Genomic DNA, 14,538 nt, shown 5'->3' with positions numbered 1-14,538 from the left:
GATCAATAGACCCCAATTATCGTTACATCTTCTGTTTATTCTGTATTCCAATTATCTAGATTGGGTCCCACTTTTCTGTTCTAATTTGACATTCTGTGTATGGGTCTTTGTGAATATTGTGTCTCTTTCCCTGCTAGTTTAGATCAGTTCTTTGTATAATTGTCAGTGAAAGTTGGAACAAAACTCCAGCAAATAATCTAAAGTATATATCAGCTAATTCCTATGATAATTTAGAATTTAGCAGTAAAGCTTGTGTTACTTTGGATCAATCAACCAAATTAATTGCAAAATACAGCACAAGGAATATGGATGGGATTACTGACAATATCGAAGGTGGAAATGTGGTGTGTCTTGTCCTTCAGAGAGGCATGGAGTCTTAGAATGGTTATAGCTCATAAGGGGGCCATTTGGCCCATCGTGTATCTATAGGCTCTCTAAGAGCTACTCAGCTGGTCCAGAGCCACTGCCTTTTCCCCCCAGCCCAGCAATTTTCTTCTCTTCAGATAAATGCCCAATTTTCCTTTGAAAGCTACAAATGCGGCACGGTAGCACAGTGGTTAGCACTGCTGCTTCACAGCACCAGGGACCTGGGTTCGATTCCCGGCTTGGGTCACTGTCTGTGTGGAGTTTGCACATTCTCCTCGTGTCTGCGTGGGTTTCCTCCGGGTGTTCCGGTTTCCTCCCACAGTCCAAAGATGTGCAGGTTAGGTTGATTGACCATGCTGAAATTGCCCTTAGTGTCCTGAGATGCATAGGTTAGAGGGATTAGTGGGTAAATATATAGGGAGATGGGGGTAGGGCCTGGGTGGGATTGTAGTTGGTGCAGACTCGATGGGCCGAATGGCCTCTTTCTGTGCTGTAGGGTTTCTATGATTTCTATGAATCAGCTTCCACTACACTTTAAGGCAGTGCATTCCAGATCTCTACCATTTGGCATAAAAATGTTTTTCCTCCTATCACCTTCTTTTGCCATTCACCTTGAATTGGTGTCCCCTAGTTCTTGACTCTGCTGTCATTGGAAAGAGTACCTTCCTAACTACTCTGTCTAGACCCCTCAAGACTTTGAGCATCTCTTTCAGATCTCCTGTAAGGGCAGTGTAACTTTCAGGACCAACATCACTGCACTAGAGTACTGTTAACTTGAAGTTATTGAAGCTTCAAAATCAGGTTTTAAACTTTAAGTGTGACATTTTGTGAATTTCTGCAAAGTCATAGCTTTTACTTTTTCTTTTATATTTTGGTTACTTGTTTTTTTGCCCATTTAATATATTAAGAAACAAATGCCTGTACTTTGAATTAACTTTGTTCCTTCCTTTGTTTGAATTACATTGAAATATATATCATTTAGAAGAAAAAATACTAAATATTGGGAGTAAATGTTATTTTCATTTGTGTTCTCTATCAGGAAAAGAAATTTATGGTTGAAAAATATCCTAATGCATGTTTATAATTGTTCGGTTCAAACCAGCAATCTTTGGTGCAACCTGTTAATATAATAAAAATGTGCAGCATAAAATCCTCCACAGGAAATGCAACAAAATGAATGGAGCTGTGGGGAGTAAGTGTGGCAACGTGATCTCACTTAAGAGCAGAATCTCATCAGAGCCTGTGTCCTGTTCAATAGGGCAACATTCTGGCTTTTGCTTGCTGTAGGCGTACCAAGGAAATTGTGTTCGGAAATTAATTCAGCTCAATTCCCAACTACATGCTTCTCAAAGCTGCACATACTTGAACACACATTGATTGAAAGCCTCATTACAAGAAACCTTAGATGTAGGTCATTTGCCAAGTAAAAATATGGCAATGGTGGATTCTGTAGAGCAAGGGGTTCTATTCAGAGGTTGGGCTTAGGTAAATTAATTGGGGCAGAACAGAGATGATCTTTGTCTGTGCTGGATTCTTGCATTACCTGATGTGGGAATGCTAAATTGTGATACCAACCAGCAAAGTTTGAAACTGTCCTATTCACTGTGATACTATTATTCCTCACTATGAAGAGCACCCAATCATAAAAAAACTAACCATTTCATGTAACACAATTGCTATCCCATTTACCATAATAATATTCATTGCCTTCAGTGTGTGTTGAAGATGCATGCAGTGCCGACAGTATTTAGATACAGAAAATCAACAGTGTGTGGGCATTTTTTCTTGTTTAAACGTATTCCAGTAAAGTAACATCATATTCGTCTCTATGGATTGTTGAAATTGATTTTAAATTTTCAGTTTTTAACACTCGGTACTTTGTTTCCCTGTTGTGCAATGAGATTCCTTCATCGAGTCAATTTTTAAAAATTTCATATCAAAAACTTCTGGCAGCAAAAATCAATGAAGGATACAGTCCTGTAAGGGATTTACAATACGCTCTTTGAAGGCAAAAGGAACCACTGTATTTGCTGGCGGAGAAACACCATGAATGTGCCCTGCTTGCTCTGCCATTGGCTACAGATCACTGGCTAATCTGTCCTTGGGCTTTCCATGCTGGTTGACATTAGTTATTGCCATGTTTGTCAGTCCCTGAGTTAGAACAGATTTCAGGCAAATGATATAAAGTTTATAAAATATGCCCACTGACCCTAAGTTAAATATTTATTCATTTCTATTTAATACTACTGTGTCATCATTCCTGGTTTTACTCATTTAAGAACATTTTAGACATGATCTATAAATGTTGTTATTGCCAGTAGGAAGCACCAGAAGACCATGATTTTAAACTGTAGTGCAAGTCAAGCAAAAATTTCCAAGTATTACCACAACAGTAACTGAAATTAAGAGAACATACATAGAGAGATTTGTGCAGTTCAGGAAATCTCCTAAGGTGATAAATGTCTTCATTTCAAAACTCAATGGTTGCTATTACTAGCTCAATTTGCACATGTTAGATTGAGGCTGAACTGCAGCATCCTACTGTGACACCATCATACGCTGCCTTAGTGTGTAGCACATTTTTACTAAAGTCATGCTGAAGGAGCCAGTATAAAATTTTGTAAAATCATTGTTCCATATGAAACAAAACAAACAACTCTTATCAAATCTCCAATTTAATATTTAAAACTCAATAGTGAATAGGCAGCCTATTTTATTTTTATAAAATGTTCACACACACTGTAGTAATTCGTAATCATAAATTATAATAAGGTTGATTTACAACAGATTATATAGAAACTTAGAGCTGAACATTATTTTCCAAAACATGCCCTACATATCCTTATGTTCTGGATGCAGCTATATTGAGTTGACTTAATACTGTCACGACCACGTAAAAGGTATTTCTTCAAGATGTGCCAAGAATTTGTGGATGTGTGTGTGTATCTGCTTTCTATTCACTCATGGGATATTGGAGTTGCTGATTAAGCTTTCCCATCCCTAAATGCCCTTGAAAAGGTGGCAGTGAGTTGTCTACTTGAACCATATGGTGCAGGTACACCCACTGTGCTTTTAGAGAGGGAGTTCCAGCAACGGGGAAAGAACGGCAATCAAGTAAGGATCATGAGTAGCATGAAGGGGAACTTCCAGGTGGTGTGTGTTCCCATATATCTGCTGACCTTGTCCTTCTAGATGGTAGTGGTCCTGGGTTTGAAAGGTCCTGTCTAAGAAGGCTTGGTGAGTTCCCGCAGGGCTTCTTGTAGATGGTACACATTGTTGCCACTGTGCATAGATGATGGAGAGAGAGACCTGCTGCGATATCTTCTACCCCTGCTCTGGGTGTAAAACCTCATAAAGCTGGGAATGGGAATGTTCGCTGATGACTACACAATGTACAGCATCATTTGCAACTCCTTAAGTACCAAAGCACTCCATATCCAAATGCTTCAGGACCTGGACAATATCCAGGCTTGGGCTGAAAAGTGGCAAGTAACATTTACACCACACTAGTGCCAGGCAATGACCATCTCCAACAAGAGACAATCTAACCATCGCCTCTTGATATTCAATGGCATTACTATCACAAATTTCCCACTATCAACATCCTGGGGGTTACCATTGGCCAGAAACTGAACTTGACTAGCCACATAAAGAATGTGTCTACAACAGCAGGTCAGAGGTGAGGAATCCTGCAGCAAGTAACTCACTTCCTGACTCTGCAAAGCCTGAACCATCTACAAGCCACAAGTCAGGACTGTGATGGAATACTCTCTTCTTGTCTGGGTGAGTGCAGCTCCAACAACACTCAAGAAGCTTGACACCATCCAGGACAAAGAACCCTACTTGATTGGCACCATATCTACTAACAGAACATAGCCATCAGCAAGCTGCCTCTATCTATGCTGTGGATGCCAGGGTTGCACCTAGTAGTAGCAGTAGGGTATGAAACGTTAATGAGAGCACAATGGTCGCAAGGGTGTTCACTCACTCGATACTTCGCACATTTGTAAATATATTTTGCTTAACTGAAAGTCTCATCTAGTGAATGGCTCTTCCAAATGGTCCAATGCCTCAAAGATATAGAACTGTTTCTAATGCTCTCCTCTTCTCACTTATCTTCCACAATGTCTCTCAGGACTATGGTATTTTGCATCACCTCAGTACAGTGAGCCACCTTTCTATCCACAGCAGCGACAAGAGCAAAGTCTCTTGCTCTATCAACATTATGGTTGGGCAATGCATATTTTAGACTTGCATCAGAGGATCATATCAAGAGGCCTTGCAGTTTTGTTTATTGCTGCACTGTAGTCTATTCAATGTGGATCTCACAAGTTTAATGGGAACCCATATTGGAGTCATTCTACCTCAGTACTTCTGTCAATGGCCTTCTTGTAATATCTGCCAGGCTTGAGTGTGGGTTATATTTCACACAGTCAGGGATCTTATGCGCTCTTGGCAGCCTGACATTGTGACCGTATATACAGCTGGAGATCATCCTTATAGCAGTTCCAATTTTCTAACTGCAAGATGTCGAGCTATGGACCTACCTGACACATGGTGATTCCTGAAATGTCTGCTAGACAGCCACAATTATGTGAGATTAAAGGTGTATCATAGAATCGCTACAGTGCAGAAACAGGCCATTCAGCCCATCAAGCCTGCACCGACGACAATCCCACCCAGCCCCTACCCTCATAATGCCACGCATTAACCCTGTTAATCCCCCCTAACCTACACATCCTGGGATACTAAGGGGCAATTTAGCATGGCCAATCAACCTAACTCGCACATTTTTGGAGTGTGGGAAGAAATGGGGAGACACATGCAAACTCCGCAGAGACAATCACCCAAGGCCAGAATTGAACCCGGGTCCCTGGCGCTGTGAGGCAGCAGTGCCAACCACTGTGCCATCGTGTATGGTTAGGCTCCTGATGCCAGACGCTTAAATGGGAGAGTGCTGTTTTGAAATGGAAGTTCTGGCTGGTGTGGCTCTCCCATGGGCAATCAACATGGTTTCTGATTGTGACGGTGCCATCAATGTCACAGATTTCCTTGTGTATATCTTAAACTGCTGGAATGAAATGTAGAAGTCTCAAATATGATCAGAGTTTTGCTCTATTACATCTGATATGTACATGTTATTATCAACAACGTCACTAAGTAATGCCTAAGTGCTGTGATTTACTGGGCCACCTCACACCCAGATGCCAAGGCAATGCTGGACATGAACTTGGGAATCTCCAGACAAAGGCTGGATGGTGAATGCTTGTCAATGATCACACAATGGTGCTAGTGAAGCACTGGCATTACGGAGACGTGGCTCCAAGGTGTGCAAGGATGGGAACTAAACATTGAGGGCTATTCATTGTTTAGGAATTAGTATACAGTGAAAAGTATTGTTTCTTGCATGCTATACAGACAAAGCATATCGATCATAGAGAAGGAAAGGAGAGAGTGCAGAATGTAGTGTTACAGACATAGCTGTAGAGAAAGATCAACTTAGTGCGAGGGAGGCCCATTCGAAAGTCTGATGGCAGCAGGGAAGAAGCTGTTCTTGAGTCGGTTGGTACGTGACCTCAGACTTTTGTATCTTTTTCCCGACGGAAGAAGGTGGAAGAGATTATGTCCGGGGTGCGTGGGGTCTTTAATTATGCTGGCTGCTTTGCCGAGGCAGCGGGATGTGTAGACAGAGTCAATGAATGGGAGGCTGGTTTCCGTGATGGATTGGGCTACATTCACGACCTTTTGTAGTTTCTTGTGGTCTTGGGCAGAGCAGGTGTCATACCAAGCTGTGATGCAACCAGAAAGAAAGCTTACTATGGTGCATCTGTAAAAGTTGGTGAGAGTCATAGCGGACATGCCAAATTTCCTTAGCCTTCTAAGAAAGTAGAGACATTGGTGGGCTTTCCTAACTGTAGTGTCGGCATGGGGGGGACCAGGACATGCTGTTGGTGATTTGAACACCTAAAAACTTGAACCTCTCGATCATTTCTACTTCATCCCCATTGATATAGACAGGGGCATGTTCTCCTTTACACTTCCTGAAGTCGGTGACAATCTCCTTTGTTTTGTTGACATTGAAGGAGAGATTATTGTCGTCGCACCAGTTCACCAGATTCTCTATCTCATTCCTGTACTCTTCCTTGTCATTGTTTGAGATCTGACCCACTACAGTGGTGTCATCAACTAACTTGAAAATCGAGTTGGAGGGAAATTTGGCCACATAGTCACAGGTGTATAAGGAGTATAGTAGGAAAGGAAAGGAAAAGGTGGTGAAGTTACATTGTTGATTAAAACTGATATTGATACGATATTGAGGAAAGATATTAGCATAAAAGATGTGGAATCTGTATGGATCGAGTTAAGAACCAACAAGGGGCAAAAAACATTGGTGGGGGTGGTATACAGCCCACCAAACTGTCGTGGTAATGTTGAGAAAAGCTCAACATTAGACAGGAAATCAGAGATGCATGTGTTCAAGGAACATCTGTGATTATGGGTGTGTTGTAGGGAAATATCCCTTTACCAGTGCAGAATAGAAGTTGAGTCGCAAATCAAGGTTCAAAGCGTGTCTTTATTGTACAATTACTGGGATCCCAGGGAGACCCCCGTAGCCAGCTCAGAAACAGTGGCTTGGCCACGTTGATAGAACATAGAACATAGAACATTACAGCGCAGAACAGGCCCTTCGGCCCACGATGTTGCACCGACCAGTTAAAAAAAAAAACTGTGACCCTCCAACCTAAACCAATTTCTTTTCGTCCATGAACCTATCAACGGATCTCTTAAACGCCCCCAAACTAGGCGCATTTACTACTGATGCTGGCAGGGCATTCCAATCCCTCACCACCCTCTGGGTAAAGAACCTACCCCTGACATCGGTTCTATAACTACCCCCCCTCAATTTAAAGCCATGCCCCCTCGTGCTGGATTTCTCCATCAGAGGAAAAAGGCTATCACTATCCACCCTATCTAAACCTCTAATCATCTTATATGTTTCAATAAGATCCCCTCTTAGCCGCCGCCTTTCCAGCGAAAACAATCCCAAATCCCTCAGCCTCTCCTCATAGGATCTCCCCTCCATACCAGGCAACATCCTGGTAAACCTCCTCTGCACCCTCTCCAAAGCCTCCACATCCTTCCTGTAATGTGGGGACCAGAACTGCACACAGTACTCCAAGTGCGGCCGCACCAGAGTTGTGTACAGTTGCAACATAACGCTACGACTCCTAAATTCAATCCCCCTACCAATAAACGCCAAGACACCATATGCCTTCTTAACAACCTTATCTACTTGATTCCCAACTTTCAGGGATCTATGCACACATATACCTAGATCCCTCTGCTCCTCCACACTATTCAAAGTCCTCCCGTTAGCCCTATACTCAACACATCTGTTATTCCTACCAAAGTGAATTACCTCACACTTCTCCGCATTAAACTCCATCCGCCACCTCTCGGCCCAACTTTGCAACCTGTCTAAGTCTTCCTGCAAACTACGACACCCTTCCTCACTGTCTACCACACCACCGACTTTGGTGTCATCAGCAAATTTGCTAATCCACCCAACTATACCCTCATCCAGATCATTAATAAATATTACAAACAGCAGTGGCCCCAAAACAGATCCCTGAGGTACACCACTTGTAACCGCACTCCATGATGAATATTTACTATCAACCACCACCCTCTGTTTCCTATCCGCTAGCCAATTCCTGATCCAATTTCCTAGATCACCCCCAATCCCATACATCTGCATTTTCTGCAGAAGCCTACCATGGTGAACCTTATCAAACGCCTTACTAAAATCCATATATACCACGTCCACTGCCTTGCCCCCATCCACCTCCTTGGTCACTTTCTCAAAAAACTCAATAAGGTTAGTAAGGCACGACCTACCTGCCACAAAACCATGCTGACTATCACCTATCAATTCATTACTCTCCAAATAACTATAAATCCTATCCCTTATAATTTTTTCCAACATCTTGCCGACAACAGAAGTGAGACTCACCGGTCTATAATTCCCGGGGAAGTCTCTGTTCCCCTTCTTAAACAATGGGACAACATTCGCTAACCTCCAATCTTCTGGTACTATACCAGAGGCCAACGACGACCTGAAGATCAGAGCCAGAGGCTCTGCAATCACTTCTCTTGCCTCCCAGAGAATCCTTGGATAAATCCCATCCGGACCAGGGGATTTATCTATTTTCAGACCCTCCAGAATATCCTGCACATCCTCCTTATCAACTGTAATACTGTCTATTCTACTCCCCTGCAACCCAGTGTCCTCAATTAAATCACATCAGCTCTGGATCTTTATAGGGATCCAAAATTCGCGCGGGAACATTTGATTATGCCTTTTTTTACACAATGTATAAAGTGGTCTGTCAGTTTCAAAAGTCCCTAGGAAGTTTCATGGATTAGCATTTGTATGGTGTGTGTTCGTGTTAATGGGATTACTTGGTCCTGCCCCGGTGTCTAAATGCGTTTCCCATTACCATCTCTATGTGTCCTCTTATTTGAATTGATCCTATTGTTCCGTGTCTGTGTTTCCTGCTTGTGAGATTGAGTGTTAATGTCATCCTGTCCTGTTGGGTGTCTGGGGTATTTCATTCTTAACCTTTTATCCTTATCTCTTAGTTTATCAGATTTTTATGTCTGCCTTGGCCAGTTTAAAATGCAGCTGCGCTGTTGTTAGGCAGATTAGGGATCTTCCGTAGTTTCTGAAATTCGTGAGTCTCTCAGCTGTGCAGGGGGGGACCCGATCGAATATCCATCCGGGGGTGCCCCTCTGCATTGTTGGCCCGTTATGAGTGGTGCCAATTAGTCCAATATGTAAATATGTTTGATGATGCAAATATGGTTTTCTGGAAAATTTCCTCCTTCAGTCCCTCCTCTCGTCCAGGGGGTGCCATTCATGGCTGACCCCCCATGGACGACCTTCAGAGGAACAGTGATTTGTACAGCTGTTGTCCTTGCCGTTGTTCCTCTTCTTCTGTGTCGTTGTTAAGTTCTTGCATCTGGATACTGGCAGTGGGTAGCATTCTTGATGTAATATTTGCACATATCACTTTAATACAGGTTAGGCCAAGGCAGAGTGTGAACAGGATGGCTACTACTAGGATTAATCCCTTCATAATATATGCTCCCCAAACTGTGTTAAACAGCCATCCTAACCACCCATCAGTCCCTGTTAACCCCTGTTTAAAGTTATCCAATTGCTTTTGTATCCCGGACATGGCTGCTGTTATGTTTAGTGTCTCGTCGTGTACGTATGTGATGCATTTTTCCTTGATGATGGTGCATACCCCCCCTTGTCTGGCTAGCTGATAGTCCACCGCATATCTCGTTTGTTGTGTGTATAGTCTGAGTTCTGCGAGTTCTTGGTCAATTGCGCCTAATGCTTGTAGGGTGTTGTTTCCTAAAATGGTCAGTCCACATATGAAGAAATTCCTATTACTGGCACTGATCACCCCTGCGGCGCCTCCCAGGGATAGTGTCCCCAGAAATCCATATCCTAAAGAAGACCCTAGTGTGACAGGGGCCTGCCAGTCGGAGCAAAATTCTGCGCTGATGGCCCTGGTCACTATGCGTTTCTGGACATGCCCTTCACTTGGGCATGGAACCGTGAGAGGTCTGATTGTCCCTACGGAAAAGAACCTTGGAGGCCTGTCTGTGGCCGTCATATATACATTTTTAAATAAAAACACGTACCCGTCTTTAACCCGATAACATGCATTACCCCGGGGTCGTTTGACCGCATGGCCCCATCTTGTGGAACCTTCCCTCCCCCTTGACTGTCCACTTGATTGTACCTCTTGGCGAGAATCAAATGGATATGTCCCCGAGGCTGAGCTTACGTGGGTGCCGTTGCACTTGCCACACATAAGCTGCCTACCCGCGGTGACTGCAATGCATTTTTGTTGCTTGCAGTCACAAGTGAAGTGTCCTTCCCGGACCCGGCACTCCTGGAGAGCACAATGTGCCTCAGCGCACGAATCATTTTTAGGGACAAAGGCATGCACGCACCCCCATCCCTCTCCCTTAAAACATTGTGGGTAGTTCCCATGTGTCTCCTCCGGTTGGGGTCCCGTCCCCCTTAGAATTCCCGGCTCAGTGAGCTCTACACACCTTCCTTGTATCCCTTGCTTAAAGTACCCAATATGTTCTTTGCAGGGTGCCCCCGATGTGTCAATAGTGAATAACTCTTGTGGGAGCCACCCTGGTGTTGCGATGAATAGGGAGTTTACTGATCGCGCTGAGGGGTAACAAGCGGTCCTATTCCCATAGATCTGGATGTGTGTTTTCAGGAATAGGTTTCCTTCCATGATTGGTGGTTCTGCTCCCCTAACCCCCATATGTTGGAGTGTATTTACAATGGTCAGGGTTATTATCAGATATGTCCCTGTTCCCATATCGCTCTTTTTTTTTTTCAACAGTATTTTACAATTACAGTATATACAGAAAATAAACAGGCAATTAAATTAAAAGTAGTTGGTTCCGACGTCTTGATAGTAGATCTGGTCCTGGTTCCTGTGGAAGTTGAATGAGCAAAACGGTATTTTTTAGTTCATTTGTCCTCATATAGTTTTAATTGGGTCCAGTGTTTCCAGACCCCCTGTCCCCTTATATCTATACAGGCACAGGTATCTCCGCTAACAATGACCTCGTAAGGTCCGTGCCATCTTGGGGCAAATCCTGGTTTTGCAGGAAGCACTTTTGTTAATACCCGGCTCCCGGCTTTTGGGACTTCTGGTAATATTTCTGAGTCCCCCTCTGCGTCGACCTGTGCCTGATTAGAAATTACGGACCGGCGCATCCCCTTCAATTGGGTGCTAAGGTCTCGGATGTATTGTCGGATACATCCATTCATTTGTATGTAGTCTTATCAAAAGACATCGCTTTCCCCATTAAAATCACATGCCATACAGTTCCGATCTTTATATGAGTACTCTTACACTATCTCTAATTTGATCATTTGTTTGCGTGCAAGCGCTACACCACAGTACTTCACAAAATAATTATGTCTTTATCAATGCCCAATATAGTATATGAATATATCATACAAAGTTGGTTAAGGCTTTTCAGGATTTGATGTTATTCTTGTGTCTATATGGCAGTGCTATACTGTATAATAAAAATAATCAAGCGGCAGTTGTATCATACCACTTTACACATCGTACCCGTGATATCCAAACCCTTTTAATTCAAGCCGTTTCTATTTTTAAACTGAGCTCCAGATCGAAACCCCCGCACTCTAGGAAAAGTAACAGGCGCCGAATCAAAATCAAAGCAGGTACAATACATACCAGTTATTTGATTAGGAACATTTTGGTTTCTTAACTGGCTAGGTTTTAAGCTTTGCAGTGCTTTTATATTTGGCAAACCTTGAACCTTGATGGCTCATGAAATTCCGACGGCAGTACATAATTTTAACTAGTTCAGAATACTAAACTATCTGACGTTCGCAAATCGCGATATTCTGCGATTAATACTGTATTTCACTGACTTGATATACTTTAAACTAATTCATAGACCTCAGTCTTTTGTTCCTGCTTTTCTACCTTTCCACAAAATAACTTATTTTCTTCTCTTAACTCCTCAACTAACTCTTATAATTTCTACTTCAAGACAAAGGAAAGAGCACATGCTTCCTTCCAAGGTTTAAATCCTTTCTTAACATTAAAACAAACAACAACAAAGCATCCACGCAACCACTTTGTTTAAACACACACACACACACATGGAAGCTTCCAAAAGTCATTCCACAGTACATCCTTTTTCATTCAAACTTATCATTTCAGACTGGGATGAGTGTAAAACATTCAAAGAGAATACAGAACATTGATTAAGACAATCGCTTTTATTCTTCTTTCTTCCAAACTGTAATTAACTCAAAGCAGAAGTAAATTCAAGAAATCCTATCACTTTAATCTTTAACAGTTTTAACACTCTCCCAGCCCCCTGAGGCTAAACCAAGGTGCAATGTACTGCACCCACTGCCTGTAGCAAACATTCCACAGGAACAAAGAGCTCCCTGCTCTCAATCTAATTACAACAACAACCACCTACATTCGACAAGCTACCAGATCTCACAAACACACTGAAATACAAAAACTAAGATCTCTCCTATCCATCTGCAGGTATGCCACTAGCCCATTCTACCAATTCATCGTAATCTTGGGACATAATCACTCCCATCTTTAGGATGACCTGGTGAGAACTAGAGAGTCCATCCTTAAAAGCCTGAACAAAAGCCCTGTCTCTCCTATCCACGTTGTCCCGTCCTGAACATTCCCTATATACCTGGAATAATCTCTCTCCAAATTCCGATGCATTTTCCCCCCGTCCTTGTTTAGTGTTTGTGATCCTGCTCCAATTAGTGGGGGAGTTCCCTAAGACCCGTTGGATTTCGGTCTTGAATAATGTGAAGGGTGCCAGCTGGTCATCTATCTCAGCCGTTGTAGGAACGGCATGTGTCCACCTTCCTCCATTATAGTCCTGTGCTGCTTGGGTCGCTGGCCCTCCTGCCACCAACCTCCATTTATCCGCTGGACAGGCTGCCCTGACCAGCTGGTGTATGTCCCTTAAATGTAACTGGTGTCCTACCCAGAGCGAATCTAATTCGCCCCAAAATTCCAGGTTTGCGCTTCTGGGTTTTAACTTCCCCAGGGATGCCATAATCTGCTGCCTTTCCCCTGGCGTAAAAGGCTTATAGGTTGCCTTTGGTTGTGCTAACGTCCCTCCTCTCGTGACTGGCGCTAGATTATAATTTTCTATGTTTTCTTCTGATGCTGGAGCGGTTGTATGTTTCTGCACTGACTCGTATGGGCGCCGAGGGTCCGTTTCCTCTGATCTCTGCGTTATCTCCGCAGTGTGTCTTCTGTGTTCTAATTCCCTCACTCTCTCCTGTAATACTTTAATTTGTTCTGTCTCTTTGTGTCTCTCCTCCATTGAGGCATTTACTTCCTCAATTAGTCCAGCTAACTGGGTCACTAATATTACTCCCATTACTTTTGTTTTGTCCCGTTTAACTCCGTCTACCCACTTTCTTTGATCTTCTAAAGTTTGTGATGCGTTCCACCCGTTCCGTTTCATCTTTGCAACAATCGCTTCTCTGGCTAACAGATACTTCAAAATGAGAGCTACTGCAGTTTCTCCCTTAACAACGTGGTCTGCCATTTTTCTGTCTAGCAGTCCTGCAACCCCCGTATGCTGGCTGCTACAGTAAAAGTGCCTCAACTCTCTCCCTTATCTCCTGTCACTGATACTGCCCCAGCACCGTCTGTATTGCTGTAGGGCCTCGTAGTGAGGTTCCAGTGGGTCTCTTTCCCCTGGGCTCCCCCAACTATTCCTGACACCTCACGCTTGGACTATTTTGTGTTGTCTTATTGGGATGTGTGCTGGTTGTTTAGTGGGTTTGTCCGCCCCTGTTCCCAGCCCCTCTAAGTACAACGCCTCCCGCTCGGCCACCACCCCCACTAGCAGGGTTGATCCGTTACCCCAAAACCGGGTATCCTGCTATGGGCTGTGGTGTTCCCTACAGACGAACAAGGTTATCAAACTCCGCCCGGGTCCCTAATGGATCCTCCGTCGTCGTGTCTCTTGGTCAGGATGGATCGGGTCCCCTTTTCCTCAACACTTACACACATGTATTCTGTTATCAAAGCCCCTGTTATAGTTAGTAACTGTATCGACTCTGAGGTTGTTCGTCCCTTCAGAGTCAGTGTTGTTACCCGATTTACACTGTCCGTGCCTTGCACCCTGAGTGCCTGTGCCTCTTAGCGCCCGCTTCAAAACCCAACCTTAGCGTGGGAGATTTCTCCTCTTAACGTCCAGTTTAGGGTAGGGCACCTTGAGTCAAGCACTCCCTTGTCCTATTGCCTTGGCACAGACAGCGGTTTCATTTACAATCCTGGGTTAGTTACACCAATTAGTTCTGCATGCGGTACTTATCTTTATATTAGTCTTAATTCCTGTTATCAAATAGCCCAAAACCTGTTATCTTTACCTCTGGTCCTTTACTCCTATTAAAGTTAAAAGTTACTTACCTTCTTCCACGCGGTTGTTCTGACCTGTACCTCTTTAGTGCGGACTTCTGTTTCAATTTAAAAACTTAGGCAAGATTATACAGTTCTACAAGACAACAATACTTAAAACAGACAAACC

At 43.4% G+C, this 14,538-nt stretch overlaps 1 protein-coding gene across 1 annotated transcript in view; it reads left to right on the top strand.

Annotated features, from left to right (window-relative positions):
• LOC144500017 (protein diaphanous homolog 3-like) overlaps positions 1–14,538 on the top strand; it is a 606,420-nt gene that overhangs the window by 480,702 nt on the left and 111,180 nt on the right. The gene's annotated exons all lie outside the window — the stretch shown is intronic.

Source organism: Mustelus asterias, chromosome 10, assembly GCF_964213995.1.
Source record: "Mustelus asterias chromosome 10, sMusAst1.hap1.1, whole genome shotgun sequence".
NCBI lineage: Eukaryota > Metazoa > Chordata > Chondrichthyes > Carcharhiniformes > Triakidae > Mustelus > Mustelus asterias.
This window is presented reverse-complemented; position numbering and strand designations above follow the sequence as displayed.